At 50.3% G+C, this 15,608-nt stretch overlaps 1 protein-coding gene across 2 annotated transcripts in view; it reads left to right on the top strand.

Annotated features, from left to right (window-relative positions):
* The first annotated feature begins 2,172 nt into the window (after window positions 1-2,172).
* The window catches only part of Slc6a1 (solute carrier family 6 member 1), a 39,378-nt gene continuing 25,942 nt past the window's right edge, over window positions 2,173-15,608 (top strand). Inside the window, exon 1 of one of the 2 annotated variants that reach the window (XM_048787114.1) lies at window positions 2,173-2,536. The gene's annotated coding sequence lies outside the window, so the exon portion shown is untranslated. The remainder of the gene's footprint in view (window positions 2,537-15,608) is intronic. The other variant, XM_015495126.2, reaches the window with a different exon arrangement.

A 15,608-nucleotide genomic window follows, 5' to 3' on the forward strand; every position in this document is an offset into this window, starting at 1 on the left:
GCTAAGTTCTAGTCCCTGTTGACGGGAAGGAATGAAGTGCTGGAATCTTTCAGTGTACCAGATTTATAATCCTTACAATAACCTTGTTCAATGGATATTCTCTAATACATACTTCAGAGGCAAGGCAACTTGGAGACAGAGAGGGAAAGAGATTTGTCCAAGGTCACATAGCTGGGAGGAGGCAGGACAGGGATCTGGACTCTGTTCTTGTCATTCCCAAGCCAACTTTGCCTTATTGAGGGTCTCTGAGCCTCTGTTTTCACATTCATGAAGTGAGGTAGTGGGTAGGGGGATGGTTATTGAGGACAGAATTTAAAGGTTGACAGTGAGTCGCCTTGGACCTGCTCTCTGAGTGCTATATGAGCAATAGACGTTCCTCTACCTTCCCAGCATATGATATGCTAAGAGCAACACTAAGTAAATCACAAATTTCGGGTGGCTTCTTGCCATCACATAAAGACACTGTTCCTAGGCTTGGCTGTGAGCTTAGCAGCTAAGATAGAGACGTCCCAAGCCAGTTGGAATTTGGAGATGTCTTCTCTTTCCCCTCTTTTGCTTGTGTATGGCTCATAGGCAGAGTGCAACCCCAGCAAATTCAAATTCAGCCTTGCCTGACACTTCCAGCCTCTCGAATCTTGAAATCCAGGCCCCCACCCTATCCTTGGGAGTAAGAACGGTGCCCGAACCCGTCCCTGTTGCCTGCCCCAGGGTGTGTTCAGCTTTCCCTGGACCCCACACTCCATCAGCACAGCACCCCTCTCCCTCCGTTAGATCCCTGATGCCAAATCCAGCAAGAGCCCCAAATCCAGCAAGATCCCCCCCGCTCCCCAATGTGAGTGGCAGCAGACCCGTCTTTGCTCAGGCTGGAGCTGAAATTAACCATGCCATGTTGCTGGGGCATCTCTGCGAGGGGAGAATGGTAGGCAGGGTGCAGCCCCTGCTAAAAGGGAAACAACCTTGAATCGACTCCATTTGTAAAGCTCATCCCCTACCTCCGCTGCCCCCACAGATGTTGAGATCGCTTGGCACCACCTAAGTGGTCCTTTTCGCCAGCTTTGCCCCCTTCTCTGAAGGGAGATGGAGGGGAAGGGAAAAGGCTGAGAGTTCAGATGTGAACCCCAAAATAGGACTTCCCAGGAAATATGTCTCTGTGAGCTTGCTGAACATCCAACACCTTCTTCTATATCCTACCCAGCTGAAGACCTTTGGAACCCGTGGGAGGGGGACGTGGCATCAGTGGGAAGCCAGCTAATAGCAGAGATAAGCGATTCCTGGCATAGGCTGTAGGTGTGAACGCAAGCTGTGACATTTTGGCACAGAGCTAGGATTCAGACACAAACAGGAAAAAAAAATACCCACTCAATATCATTGCAATGATAATATTGTCAATTACGCTAATAATTGTCAGTTCTTGCAGGTTGACGATATGCCAGGGAATGTGCTGTGTGCTTTACTTATATGGCTGCAGGTAATTTTCTGAAGACCCCGTGAAGTCCAGAGTATCATTGTCCCTGTAGAGATAAAGATAGTGACAGGCAGGATCAGTGAAGGCACTTGGTACTGGATCGCTAGGCTAGTCAATGGCATGGAGCCTCACCTCCGTGGTAAATCCCATGTTAGATTCCTGCCACAGGAAGGCCACTGGTATCGCTCCCTTGGCAGTGACCGCAGCTCCCCCATTTAAGGAACTACACCGTTTACAAAGCACTTCTCCATTTGCGCTGTCAATTGAGCCACAGCTCAGGGACACCGGGTGGCATGATAGCTACTGTTTGTTAACAGGGAAAGCTGAGGAACAGAGAGATTAAACTTGAGCCCAAAGTCCCTCAGCTGCTAAGTTGCAGAACTGGGTTTGAACCCAAGTGTCCAGCCTGTTACAACATATTTGTGACCTAGACTTAAAATCCATTTAAAGCTGGCGTTGATGTTCCGCACCCAGCTACCTTTCCCTGACTCTCCGGGTGCCTCCTAACTTGTCCCCACCGTCCCACTGCTTGGGAAGCCACCCGGAGCTGCCTGACGAAGCCATCAGCTCCGTTTACCATGATCTGACATGACACAAAAAGTGGCATCCGATTTGATGCGAGCTGCCTGCAGCAAATGGCCTTCTATTTTTATATTTCTCACAAATTGGAAATTACAAGGAGGCCAGGTCTTGCAGAGTGATTGGCTGTGGCACTCTGGAAGCAGGGGATGCGCAGCTAGGTGGAACGGACCACATTAGGGTGCCAGAGCCTTCTCAGCTGTGAAGAGGGGGCCCCCCAGCTTCTGGGGCCGGATGCGATCTGGCACACAAGCCCGGGTGGGGGAGGCAGGAGTTCTCGTGGCTGCCTGGGACAGTGACCTGCAGCTCTCCCCACCTGTCGGCTGCCTGGTGTCTGCGCGATCTGTGTCTTATGCCAGGTCTTGAGATAACACAGACCTGGCCAGAGGGACACTCAAGGTCAAAGATGCCCTGAAAGAGATATCGACAGCAGGTTGCTTTCGTGGCCTTATTGTTTGACAAAGAAGATCTGTGCAGAGAGGGCACAAGGAGGTGAGTGGAGACCTTTGGTGTCAGTATTACAGTTTTGCTGGGACTTAGTGACCACCATGCTGCTCTCGGGCATGAGAATGGCACTTTACAGTTTGAAGAAAAAAAAAAAAAAAGCTTTTGCAAATGCTCTATCTTTTTATCTTCTGTGAAGTACCGTGTGTGTGCGTGTGCAGGGGGATGATCCTTGAGATTCCAGAGAAGAATCCTCTGTCAAATAAGGAAAGACTCTGTTAAAGCTAGTTTTCTCATAAGCCCAAATCAGAATGACCTTGACCCAAATGAATTCCCTTTGGAACTTAAAAATTAGGCAGAATTTCATAGTTTTCAAAACATTTTCGCAGTCAAAGCTTGCTACAGCCCTGGGAGCTCCCAGTGAAGTTATTATCATCATTATTCTTATTCCCATCTTTTGGATGGGGAAATTGAGACTGAGAACCCCGAAACTTCATCTCCGTTCCCTGGTTTCCCAGCCAATGGGAATCACCTTTACCACACCCAAATCGAAGTTCACCAGGTATCCCCACTAGACGGAGCCCAGAAGAGCCTGATTCTGGTAGGAAGGGACTGAGACTTGCTGGATGGCACAGCAAGGCACAGCCCTGAGGTTTGCATCTTGTTGGAGGCTTATCTGAGCTCTGGCCAGAGAAGAATATCTCCTTGGTCATTCCCAGATTTTGGGGTTCAAAGTGTGATCATTTGGTCAGGGTGCCCCCAGCCGTAGCCAGACTTTGTCAGGGAAAGGGGGGTTGGGTGCTCTCAGACATACCTGCATGCACGCAAGCATGTTTATCTGAAAGAATTCAGGTGAAAACAAACATCAGGGCCCCGTGAGCGTGTGTAGAAGGACCTGAAAGTGTTGGTCACCCGGAAGGGTGTGGGAAAGTGTTCTTGTGTGGGCCTCGGGGTTGTTTGGGACCCAGCGCAGAAGCCAGATGCAAACAGCCCAGCCCAGACACCTCCTCACTCCCCTCTGCATTTGGACTACTGTCATGGTAAAGATTGTGACCCTATCAGGAGATTTAGGAGCTTTTCTCTGGGGTGCAGAGGAAGGGTGTGTCACACCTTCTTCCTGCAAGGTGAAGCGAGAACTTGCCCAGTGGCCCGGATGGATCATTGAGTCTGGAGCACTCACTGGGCCCCCGCCCCCTGGGTTGGGACTTGTGGTTATTACTTCACTGATGCTGAGGATGCTGCTAGGAGGAGTGCTACATCCTCTCCAGCTGCCAGAGGACCCTAAAGCTAAGGGCAGTGAAGACACTCACCCCAGATAGCACCTAAGTTCTGATGCATCTTGCTGATGCCAACCCCTGGGTACTGTTCCCCCCATTCACCCTTCCAAGAAACACTGAGTCGTCATAACTGTGCAGGGAGACCCAGGAAGATGAGGGACTTTTTTCTTTGCAATTGCCATCTCTGTTCCCGACTTTACCATGCAAGGACCCAGGCTAAGTTAAAACAATACACAAGTGACCAAAGCCAGAAAAACCCCAGCTTCCCGGTGCTGTCTACGCTCCAATCCTGCTGTTGCACTTTGTCTTCTGCCTTAGCTGACTGTAGGGCTTTGGCCAACTAAGTCCCTAGGTTGGATGTTTCTAAATCTTGAGATCAGGAACCCTCCTATGGCTGGGTGTGGTGGCACATGCCTGTAATCCCAGCGGCTTAGGAGGCTGAGGTAGGAGGATCATGAGTTCAAAGCCAGCCCCTGCAACTTATCGAGGCCTTAAGCAATTCAGCAAGACCCTATCTCTAAATTTAAAAAATTAAAAAGGGCTGGGGATGAGTCTCAGCAGTTATATGCCCCCTGGATTCAATCCCCAGTATCTTTTTTTTTTTTAAGTGTAACTCAGAGAAGGAAAAGAAATAGTCATACTGAAGCATAGTCTGTAAAGATGCCATTTAAAGGCATGCATGCATGACAGAGACATTTTTAACAGGTTGCTGCGTCCACAGGGCTGTGCAGAGATATGGACCTCCTTCGGTGTTGAACTGTGACCCAGGTGCTGAGCCCAGCTCTATCAAGCATTGCCCCAGGATCATCAATAAGGAAACTGAGGCTCCGGGAGCTCAAGGGGTTGCCCAAGGTTTTAACACAAAGCAGAGCTGGTGCTGAGATCCCCATCTGCGGGACCTGGAGGCCAAAGCTCACAGTCCTGAGAAAGAGGTGGGAGAGTCCCCCTCCTGCCTGGCTTCTTGTCCATAGGGGACCGTGGGCAGGTTCTTGGTCTCTAAAGCCAAGAGGTTGGGGCTGTCAGATGGGACAATCTGCTGCTCCCCGTGCATCTCAATGCCAACGCTCCAAGTAGGATTTGGGGGGAGGGATGCGACACACCCCACTTCCTCCTCTCCTCCTCCATTTTCACCATAATAGTCTCCGAGACTAATGACTGGGGAAGATAAGAACCCTTTCTCCAAATGGCAGCGAATGCTACTAATGACAGAGCAGATGCTGCACTGTTAATTATGCCGCGGGTATTCAATGAAAACTCCAACCCAGGAGGAGTTCAATAGCATGGCTGGGCTGCCATCAGCCCAGGGCCAGGACAGAACAGCCCCCTCCCCGGCCTTGGAGCCAGACAGGAGTCACAAAGCTGAGGGGCCTTCCTCAGCTCCAGGTCTTCAACTTTTCTGTGGACATCAACCCTTGGCAGCGTCCAGAGTTTTTTTTTAGACGCCCCTCAGAAGGCTAGATGAGTTATCTTCAGGGGCAGATGTGGGCAAACAACTGGACCCAATAAAATTGTGAGCCGCCTACTGTTTGGCAGGCTCTCCTGGGGAACATGAAGGTAATAAACCTGGCATTGTTTCTGTCCTGTAAAGAGCTGCTCCCAGCCAAGACCAGGAAGACAGTACCTGTGGACTTTTCAGGTCCCCAGCATAGAGAAGGGCACAGAATAGGTACTTCCCTCTCACTTTTGATTGACGGCTTGTTTCCTTAAGTAACAGCCAGAGGCTACACAGGTGGGGGCCACAGCAAGATGAGCTATAGACTGAGCGGGCAAAGGGACAGGGCAGGGGGCCTCTTCCCTAGGAATGTGCAAGTTGGCCTTTGTAGAAAGCATCCCTGTAGGTTCTGAGGAAGAGCTGGATTTGCCATGAGCCCAGGCAGATCCCTCTCTGAGCCTCAGTCTGCATATCTGAAGAATGGGCTGGCCTGGATTTGGGCAAGACTACATCTGCTAACCAATCCCAGCCCTGATCCTGGAGGATCAAAGTGATCACATAAACATCTAAAAGTGGCATTGTGGAGACGATCTAAGCACAAGGAGAGGTCCATGACCAAAGGCAGCTTCCAGCTCTTCCTGTGGATTTAAATCCCATTCACATCTCCCACCCATCTCCAGTAGCTCAGGTCTCTTGCTGCTTCTTCCTGGAACTAGGAAGCTGTTTCTCAGGATTTTTTTTTTAATATTTATTTTTTAGGTGGACACAATATCTTTATTTTATTTTTTATTTTTATGTGGTGCTGAGGATCGAACCCAATGCCTCACGCATGCCAGGCGAGCAAGCTACTACTTGAGCCATATCCCCAGCCCAGGATTTTTTTTTAAATATATATTGTTTTAAGCCTGAGAGCCACAGAACCCACCCATTGCAAAACACCCGTGTTACAGATGGGTAAACTAAGGCCTAGCAAGGAGTCCCAGGCCCCGCAGGTGCTAGGACCTGGAGCCTGTCCCCCTGGCCCGTGCTTTTCCCCTGCCCCAAGCCGGCCCAGCTCCACTGTTGAGAAATTATTAAATAGAGTTGGTGGAAGGACTCGGTTGCCGTGACAACGGAGCCTGTGTCCTCGGGAGATAATGGCATTGCACAAGGAGAGTGATGTGTGTTGAATGCTGATTTGGGAGCCGGTGGAGCGAGAGAGAAAGAGAGAGAGAGAGGGGGGATTGTGTCTAGGATTTGAGGTTCTGCAAGACGGGAGTGCGGGATGTCAGGGGAGGGAGGGCCGCAGGGAGACCCGCCTTATCTAGCTCCTTCCTTCCTCCAGCCTCCTGGGAGAGGGGAGCTTCTCTGCACTTCCTGGACATGTGGAGTCAGGTGAAGAGGGGGACTTGACTCAGGTCGCATGACCAAGAGACAGAGCTGGCATTGAGCCTCCAGCCTCTCCAGTGCCAGGGTGGGGTGGTTGAGGGACCGGGGCTCAGAAGGGGCCAACTGCAAAGGCCCATCACTTGGACCACTAGACCTCTCTAAAGACTCCAGGACAGTGCTCATGGTGATCCTGATTGGGCCAGGAATGACAAGTCTAACTCAAGACGAAGGGGCAGCAGTGTGACCAGGGAGCTGGGAGATATCAGCTCAGGAGCCAAAGTCACAGCCCTTCCTGCCTCTTCCCAAGCCGTGTGTGTGACCTTGGGCAAGTCCCTTCATCTCTGAGCCTCTATGTCTTCTTCTGCAAGACGGGATTCCGACCAGCACCCGCCTCTTAGGATGGTTGGGAGGATGCCTAAGGGCAGGCAGATGAAGCACCCTGCCCCATCCCAGCTGTCACTCAACCCAAGGAGAGGTTCTAAGAGAAGGATCCCCTCCCCACTCTTCATTAGCTTGTCATTTGTGCGGTTGAAAGAGGGGAAGTGGCTAAAACAAACGCAGGTCCTGCAACAGGACTCTTCATTACGCGCCAGGAAGTAGCCGTGGAACAAATGAACAGCCCCTGCCACCTAAAATATTCATCAATATTTTGCATTTGGAAAGTGTGAATGTGTGCACCTTGGGGGAAGTCTTTTTTTTTTTTTTCTATCTATTTGGCCCCCTCCTGCAAACCCCGTTTGGATAATAAACACTGTCACCCGTGGCCTTTATGTCTGTTTCCCGCACAGCTGGCAAAATCCATTTACCTCCCCCATCGGGGATCAGAGAATAGGGGGTTAACACCCCAAGAAACCCCAAAGCGCTTCATTTGCATGCTGGCAAAGAAGCGAGCTGGCAGAGGAGTCTATTCCGTTTTGGAAGCGGAAAAAGGGTTCTGGATCCAGGCATTTGGCTGTTTCCAAGGCGGTAGAGAGAGCAGGGAGCCTGGTGATTTAGATGCAAGCGACCATTTTGTTTGCTTCTACAAACCTGTCTGAGCAAATCCAGCTCCAGAGATAGCAGACTTGTCCTGGGGTCCCCCAACACGGAGGGATATTTTGTTCTTTGTGGTTCCTAGGGAGTTGGAGGACAGGGTGGAAAGCCATCAGCCAGAGAGAGAGACCTCAGATCCTGACAGTTCTGTCCCATGCAGGCAGGAGAGGGGTCAGAGAGACTCATTCAGCGAACAAATAAAGACGATTGACAATAAATCAGGATTTTAACAAATGGGATTGCAGCATGGTATACGTTGTCTACTTTGGAAATCCTGTTGGATGAATGATTTGCTGTAAAAAATTGATTTGATCAGCATCTCCCAGTAGATTCTACGATCCCCTTGTATGGACCACCTCTAGTTTAAGATAATGCTGGCATTCTGCCAAGGACTTTTTTCTCCACTGCTATCTTGAAAAAAAAAAAACTGCTAGCGATAGTCAGGTCATTTATTATAATATCTGTACGGTACCAAGCATTAACTGTGTCTCAGGTATTGTTCTAACCACTTTCTTTATTCTTTCATTTAATTCTAATAGCAGTCATGAAAGTAGATATTATCACCTCTATTTTAAACAGAGAGGTGAGGTGACTAACCTACAGTCCCACGGCATTGGATTGGTGGACTCCTTTTGCCTGTCCTATTGTAACTTATGACAAAGCAACCTCAAATCACCCTTTGACATCTCCACTGGAGGTTATTCCTAGGTTTGCTCATTGTTTGGGGGATTTAAGAAAATTTGCTCAACCACCTTGGCACATGCCTGTAATCCCAGCAGCCCGGAAGTCTGAAGCAGAAGGATCCCAAGTCCAAAGCAAGCCTCAGCAACTAAGCGAGGCCCTAAGCAACTTAGGGAGACCCTGTCTCAAACATGCAAAATAAAAAGGGCTCAGGATGTGGCCCAGTGGTTAAGTGCCCCTGGGTTCAATCCCTGGTACAAAAAAAAAAAAAAAAATTGCTCATCCAAAATCTGATTTCCCAAATATTTAGTTGATTCTCTCTCTCTTTTAATTTTTCTGATTTAGAATCATGTTTAATGGAATCAATTTAACTTAATTGAACATTAAGTGATTTACCGTGGAAGTATTAACAAAAAAGCAACTGTGGTGTAACATAAATCAGTATTTTAAGTATTATTAATAAAAGTTGGCTTTATATTTCTTTCCATACCTTACTCTTATTTTCTTTCCTTTTCTTTATTGCCTTAAACTCATTCAACTGTCTGCTCATGTCTCTTTGTTTTTCCTCCTTTCTTATCTTTAATTTTTTAAATACCTTTATTTAATTCATGTATATGTGGTGCTGAGGATTGAACTCAATGCCTCACACATGGGAGGCAAGTGGTCCGCCACTGAGCCACAATCCCAACCCTTATATTTAATTAAAAAAAAATTAGTGCATTGGAGCTATACATAATAATGGAGTTTATTTTGATATATTCATAAATGCATGTAGCATAGTTTTCTCCATCTTAACCCAGGGTATTCTCCCCTCTTCCCTCTCCCAATCTCCTTCCTCTACTCTATTGATCTTCAATCCATTTATTTTTTTAATTGGTGCATTATAGTTATACATAAAATTGGACTGTGTTGTGATCTGCTCATGCCTGCATATAGCATAATTTGGTCAAGTTTAGCTGATTCTTGACACATAAGTGTTTTTGCTTTTATAAAAAAAAGAAAAAAGTGTCGGGATACATACTATACAATTTTTTTTCTTTTCAAACCGAAGTGAAGAAATCAGCAACAGCTGCTCTGGTAAAAGTGGGCATGGCTTTGAGTCTTATAAAATTAAAATCAGCTTTGTCTTGTGGGAAAATATTTCAGATGTTGGAATGTGACCCTTCAGCCCTGAAAATTCACGGCCCCCTCGTCCGTCCTTGCAAAACACTTCACAGCAGTGTCTCTCTCAGACGTTGTGTTTGTAATCCATCTGAGCCCTGATGAAAAGAACAGTAGGACTGGTTGTTTTCCAAATATTAAAAGTGTAACACCGAGTATGCTTCTCAAACTTTGGGAGTTTGACATGCCCCTAGGGAAGGGGCCACACTACCTTTGCCTGCCCTTCTGCTAACTTCTAGAGAAAATGCTTTGCTAAGTGACTAAGACAGCAACTGGGCATGTTAGGATTGCAAACTGAAGGCCATCAAGGGCCAGGCAGGTCATGCAAAAGAGGAGAGAGGTCAGGGACAAAAGGATCTTAATGGCAGGGCTTGGAATGAACAGGAAAACACGTGCTCACGCCCCTCTCCAAAGCATGCAAATTCGCGTTTTAAAATTCGAAGCAGAGAGCCACTCAACTGGAACACATTTAGCCCAAAGGCTGCTGGTTTGAGATCCCTGGTGGCTCTTAACCATGACCTTGTGTGATGCTGTTCCAAGGAGTTTATCTCTGGGGCTTCCTGGGGTTCCTTTGTAGAATGTGAGAAGGGGAAATGGGGTTCTAGGTGTGAAGCCCATAGCTTCTGGGTGCAGTTGGTGCAGCCCATTAATCCCAGCGACTCGGGAGGCTGAGGCAGGAGGATCTCAAGTTGGACATCAGCCTCCATTAACTTTGCAAGACCCTGTTTCAAAATTTAAAAAATAAATAAATAAAAAGGGCTGGGGATGTAGCTCAGGGGTAAAGCGTCCCTGGATTCAATTTAAAAAATAATAATAAAGAGCTGTCCCAGGGTGCCCCTGTCATTGATGTGCTGTTCTGTCTTGCTGAGACAACGCTCCATGGGGGGCCATCTCAGTGACATGCATTCCACATGCATTTCTGCATGGGACTTACTAAAGGTCAGCATTTAGTTCCACCAGCCCTGGCTCGTGGAATTATTTATTTTTTTCCCAAACTTGAGTCCTTAAAGGGCCTTTATCGTAATGCCCTTCGGAGTGCTTCAGGCAGATCTTGAACGTGACTGAACAGCTCTTAAAGCCCCGTGGGACTCTTACCAAGTGTGTTTTACAAGGCGAAGAGCCGGGTAGAATAATGCCAGGTGGTCATTATGTCACTCTTCTTTCCTGATCTGAATGAATCCTTTTTGGCCCCAGGAGCTCCGAGGCATCCCCTAGGAATCTAAGCCCCCTGGGAAGCTGGCACCAGCCGGAAGGCAGGCAGGGGAGAAGGAACCCAGAACAGGACCTCGTGGGCGCAGAGGCAGAGACCCTCCACCCGAGCCCCTGTGGACTAGCTGGGCTCAGGCTCAGCACAGGGTTTGTCCTCAATAGATGCCTGAGCTGGTTGGCAGAGGCAGCTGTCTGCAAGGAAGGCAAAGACTGAGGGGCTGGTCCCCACGAACCCAGGCAAAACCAACAGAAGGGCGCCCTGCAGCCTGGGTTCAAATCCCAGCTCGTCATTGCTTCTACCGACCTCAGATTTCTCGCTGCTAAAACGTGGGCTCCCGGCCTCCTCCGGTTCTTAGGAAGATTGTGCAGCAGGCAGGAAGTGAAAAGCATCCAATTTCCCCTCCTCCCTTTCTTTCCTTTTTCTTTCCCTGGGTCTCATTTTCCTCCTCCAGCCTTCCTTCTCCACATCCTCTTCCCCTGGCCTCCGCCTCCCAGGCCTGCCTACTGCGCAGCCTCGTCTGACTCCCATCCCTCCCCACTCCTTTCTCCTCCGGATCCATCCTGGGTGTTGGCTCTGGCCTGAGACCTCCAGGTCCCTCCCGTCTGATCCCAGGAGGCTGATGGCCAGGATGGCAGTCGGGCTCCCTGGCTGGCACCCTGGAGGGCTGCTGCGGGGTCCCCAGGGCCACCTGAGGAGGAGTCTGTGCTCCAGGGCCTTCCTTAGAGGAAGCGATCAGCACAAAACCACTTGGAAGGCGACTTCAGATCCTCCCGGAAAATCACGGCTCAATGCGCAAAAAGACACGCATCCGAAGCCAGGGACCGCATCTCCTTCCCAACCCTAGGACCTCACTGTAGCATCTCAAATCAGCTCAGATGGGACTGTTTGCTCCACGGGAATCAGTTGACGGCCACCCGTTGCAATTTCTGCTGCATTTCCCGAGAGCCTGTTGTTTAACACTTAGCAGCCCACCCCTGATTTGGAGACCACAGCACGCTGACCACCCGGGGCCGAACTCGGGGAGGTGCGCATGCGTCTAGCACTGCGCAAGCTGCCATCGGAGGACACCCAGCCTAGGCAACACCCAGTCCCCGTCTGTGCAGACAAGGCTGGATAGCTAGGGAGCTGCTGTGACAGCAGTCAGAATGGAAGCCAGGGCATGTGGAGCCACCAAGCCTTCCTTGTCCCCGCTTGCAGCTCTGTTACGACAGCCTCCTCCCATCCCACCGCCCAGCCTCCATCTCCCCACAGCTGACAGGTGGCCTTGCCAAACAGGCATCACCCCAGCGTCCTGCCCCAGGGAAAGAACCGATGAGGAGCAAGAAGCTTGCAATCAAGTTTCCTCCCTGTGGATCTGGGACCGCGGGCAGGTGGCTTCCAGCCCCCGGGTTCCTCTTCTGGGCAGTGCCACGGTCCAGCAGTGAAGGGCACTGAACCGACTAAACACGTGGTGAACTTATGACGTCATCGATTCCCATTCTCATCACAGGATTGAATGCACCCCCTTGCCCCCCACATTCGCAGTTCTTTACAGCTCCAGACCTGCTCCCTCAATCAACCCCAGAGTGCAGCCAAGCACACCTGGATCCTCGCTGTCTCTCAACACGTCAGACATGTGCACCTATTCCCACTGCCTGGCACGGAGCAGAAGCGGGTAGGTAAGGTTGTGGCTAGGAGTGAGGATTCTAGAGCAGCTTCTCCAGCTCCGATTATGTGCCTCAGTTTATCCGTCACTAAAATGGGGGTGTGCTGATAGTAGCAGGTTAGTGGATAGGAAGCATTTTGAAGGGGAGCCTAGCAGGTTAGAGTGGCCAGCTCACCTGCTGTCCTCTGAGCACTGGGGAAGAACTTAGATGGTGCTTGTCAGGGGCCCCTCTGCCAGCTGTCCTGAGAGTATGTGGGAGGTGACTCGCTGGAGGCGCACAGTGGAGGCAGGTTGGATTGGATTGAAAACTGTCATGACATAGTAAGGTGCTGCCTGGCACTGCAGGTACTTGGGGGCCAGCACAGATGCTAGCAAGCCATGGATGGTGTGAGCGAGACAAAGAGGATGAGTTCAGAAGGGGTGCTAGAGATCAGAGTTCGACTCCTCTGCTCACCCACAGAAGGAAACCAAGGCACAGAGAGGGTAAGGCACTGACTTAAGGCCACACAGCTAAGAAGGTGTAAGGTGACGGTTCAAACTCCTCTTTGTGGGACTCTAGGGTCTTAAGATAACTAACTGCCCTTTCTCTTCCCAGCTTAGCCTTAGAGATGCACTCTTCCCACGGATAGGCCTGTAGGGCTGGGTCTGGCTGTTACAAGGCATAGTCCTACAGTTAAAGAAGAGCTGAGGTTTCCAGGAGGGAGAATTACCCCCAGGACAAGCTGCCTCCTGGGAAACGCTTACTAGAACCTCCAGCTCCACTGCCCGTTAAGGGCTGCCAGGCCAGAATCTCAGGTGGCCTCACAGAGACTCCTAGGACACCCGTATGGTTCGTCTGACAAAACCTTAGAGAGAGTTAGCCTCTTGGGAGCCATATTTCTGAGGCTCCAATGCCCAGCAGCCTCTTGGTTTTCTTGAGAGCCGCAGGGGCGCAGTGGTGCATGCCTGAAAACCCGGGGTCTTGGAAGGCTGAGGCAGGAGGATTGCAGATTGGAGGCCAGCCTCAGCAATTTAGTGAGACCTGTCTCTAAACAGAAAATAAAGGGGGTTGAGGATGTGGCTCAGTGGTTGAGCACCCCTAGGTTCAATACCCAGTACACCCCAAAAAAGAGCAGCAGGGATTTTCCTGCAGGGTTTGACCTGGAGAAACCCTCCTGCCGTGGACGGGCCACTTGCACACATCAAAGGTGAGGGGCCTGCAGAGCCCTCACATCAGAGCCACATACACAGCAGCCTAATTGCCTGGGTTTGAGTCTTGTTGCTCCTATCTTCTCCCTTAGAGACCTTTGGCAAGCCACTTTAATCTCTGTACCTCAGTTTACCCATCACTAAGATGGGGGTATATTGATAATATCAAGTCATGGATAGGAAGCATTTTGGGAGGGCCCGGGCATGTTGGCGTGTCCAGCTCACGTCCTCTGGGTCCTCTGCGCTCTTCCATTTCCTTCCCGGTTGTTGAGAAAATGCGAGGCATCCTCATCTGGATGCAGCTGCAGGAGACACAGAGCCCTGGGGTTACCACCATGGTGATGGGGCGCAGGCATCCTGTGATTTAGAAGGTGATGTTGTTTCTGCTCTGGGGTGTTGGGGTGGGGGCACCCTTAGCTTCTCCATCGTTGTGCTTTTGGGGGTGACCACCCTGCACAGCCCTCAAAAGCTGAAAGCAGATTGGAAGAGCTGGAACCTCGGCCTCTCCACTGGTCCCCGGGCAGGGGAGCCTGGCGAGCCACAAGCTCATGGGTCTGTCACTTTGGTCCCACCCAGCAGGCTCAGCTAGGTCGCAAGGCCACATAGTCTAATGGCTTCAGAGAATTCACAAAAGCCAAGGCTTAGGAAAGCAGGTGACTGTGAGTCGGAGGGCCTGGGTCAAGTCCTTGGGCAGGTCGCGTGGCCTCTCTGAAGCTCATATCATCTGCAAAATGGGAGAGTAATGATCGTTTTTGCTTCGGTGTATTTAGTGTTTACTGGGCTGGGCTTGGAGCTAGAAAGTTCACACGCCGCCGTGTGAAGTGGTTCCTCTTGATCTCATGGATAAGGGAACAAAATCCTTGAGAGGGGGAAAAATATGTGAATTACTTGTAAGTCACAGTGAGAAGCTAGGAAGAGCAAGCACCCTGCATAGGAGACTAAGAAATGTACCTGAGTCTGCAGGTACCTCTCCGGTGGGTCCAGGCAGCCCAGCCTTGCAGTGAGTTGTGGAGAGTCTTTCCTCCATCCCTTGAGTAAGAACATGCAGTGGACTGGGAGTGGGGCAGGGAATTGGGGAGTTTGGAAGGACTAAGGCATTCTTATGCTGTGTGACATTGAGCCAGTTGCCAGGCCTCTCTGAGCCTTTTTCTTCATTTGTAAATTGCAGCCATCTTTAACTGTTAATTGGCCCCCAGCCTTGCACACCGTTTTGCTACCACAAAGCCCTTGCACAGCCATTCAGCTCTTTGAATGGAAGCCCCTGAGCTGCCTTTCCCCCCACCCCCTGCACTTCCTGTGAGCCAGGCTCTCCAGGCTCACCAGCACCTTCCCAGACATCATCTTGCTTCTGATTCCACGGGCTATTCTGCAAAGTTCAAGGGTCCACATTTGCAGGAGAGGAAACCGATATGCAGCCCGTGCTTACACAGGGACAGGGGCCAAGCCCTGGGAAATACTCTGGGTCATCTTATCTCACAGTCAGAGCCTGCTACAGAACCTGGTTCCAAATCGGCTTCTGATTCTCTAGATCTGCAATCAGACCTAGGAGTCTTCATTCCTGGTAGGTGCCCTGGGGGACATGGATGCTGTCCCTGTCCCTTAGAGAACCTCACTTGGAGTAGCAAAGCCCGGAATTGCTAAGCCACATGAGACTTCTCCACCCTAGCTGCAGGCTGACAGCCTCAGTTTCCTCATCTGCGCAGCCAGCGAAGCGCCTCTCGATTTGCAGGGACCCACGAGACCCAGTTGATAAAGCATCCGTGACGTGGCCCGGCACACAATAGGTGCTCAATAAATGCTGGCTCCTGTCCCTTGATAGGAGCTGGCGCGGGTTTGGGAACCCAACAGATGCTCACTAAAGCCTCATTCGAGCAGATCATTTTTCCCTCAAAGCGGACAAAAGACTCCATTATGTTTCGGCTTGGCATGAAGCCAGACCCCATATTAAATTTTTTTTTTTTCTGCCTTAAACCTCTGCATTTCAAAAAGAAATAAAGGCAAGTGGAGCGATTGCAGTCTGAAGCAAGGCTCTGTAATTTCTGTAATTACAGAACGGGAGCAAACCGGAGCAGGAGGGAGCGGGGCCTCCTCACCCCAGCTCTGCTCCCCTCCCTCCCCTCCCCCTC

Source organism: Marmota marmota, unplaced genomic scaffold, assembly GCF_001458135.2.
Source record: "Marmota marmota marmota unplaced genomic scaffold, marMar, whole genome shotgun sequence".
Taxonomy (NCBI): domain Eukaryota; kingdom Metazoa; phylum Chordata; class Mammalia; order Rodentia; family Sciuridae; genus Marmota; species Marmota marmota.